The sequence below is a fragment of the Hippichthys cyanospilos genome, chromosome 1, assembly GCF_059441005.1.
Source record: "Hippichthys cyanospilos isolate Australia breed blue-spotted pipefish chromosome 1, RoL_Hcya_1.0, whole genome shotgun sequence".
In the NCBI taxonomy this organism is placed as follows: Eukaryota; Metazoa; Chordata; class Actinopteri; order Syngnathiformes; family Syngnathidae; genus Hippichthys; species Hippichthys cyanospilos.
In genome coordinates this window covers 4787863-4789075 of record NC_142369.1, presented here as the reverse complement: position 1 = coordinate 4789075, position 1213 = coordinate 4787863, and positions in this window count along the sequence as shown.

Genomic DNA, 1213 nt, shown 5'->3' with positions numbered 1-1213 from the left:
TGTCAGCCACCGGCGGAAAAAGGGAGGTAGAAGACTACAAATCCCGTCATTTGTCAAAAAAACGGCAACCGGGCGACGCAGCAACAGACTGTTCCCTCATATTGTTTATTATCATTCATAATTCCCACAAAATTCATAAAAAAAAAACGTGATGAACGTGTTCCCGCAACAAACTTGCGCTAATATGCAATTGATTCCGCCTTTCCTTCGGCGTTCTCCGATGACGTCATCGAGTCAAGGAGGGACGAAAAAACGCTTCCTGCAGTCTACTTTCAGACCAATTCGACTGTTTTTCCTAACATCATCACGCGACATTCCTGACTTCTGTCAGCTTTACGGACTTTTACCCGCAAAACTAGTTTTTGAATAACATGGAAGAAGTTCTGTATACCAGGGGAAAAAAAAATAAACATTTTACCCAGGTGAAGAATTTAAAACGTATATCCTGACAAATACGAATTACGATTATCTGGCTTGTTTTCCTTTTTCTATCACTAGAATCCATCAAGTTTGTTTACAACAGTTTTTTTTTTTCCTTTAAGACAGTTTTTTGTCTTATAATTGAGAAAAAAAAATATTTGCTTTTGCTGCTCACTAAAACTAGTCGTGGTCCAGGGATTTTTCACTCATCTGGTTTTAATATCACACAATTTGGGCTGACTTTGAAAGGGCTTCAACCCCCTCAAAAAGCTCAGAGGAATCAGCCCTATCCATACATATGTTTATTTAAATAAATATTTCCCAAGGTTGATTCCTTTTGAAGAATTTTCATTTTGTGAGGAAAAAAAATTTAAACAGCTGTTCAATGCAACATATTTCGCGGACGGTAGTATGCAAATACTGTATAATGTTACGCATTGCATGAAATAAAACGCTTCTCGCCGTACAGCAAAATAAAAGCTTTCCTGCAACATGTAGTTCTTAGATTGAAGCCTTTGGCCAACTTCAAGTCCCACAATGCATAGCAAGAACTTTGCATAATGGGAGTCAGGTGAATCCACTTAATGAAGTAAATGAAAGGCTTGCAAATATCACAAGTTGTTCGCAAGCGCCTCTGGTGTTTTTGAGGTCTCAACACAAAAATTCCTATTGCACCCTGTTCGCAAGTTGCTGTGGAAAAGATTAATGCAAAAATCGGGGGAAATGCATGATAAAACGTGGGGTTTTCAATATGTCCAAAATGGACAATATTTTCAATCTTTAACGGTAATAA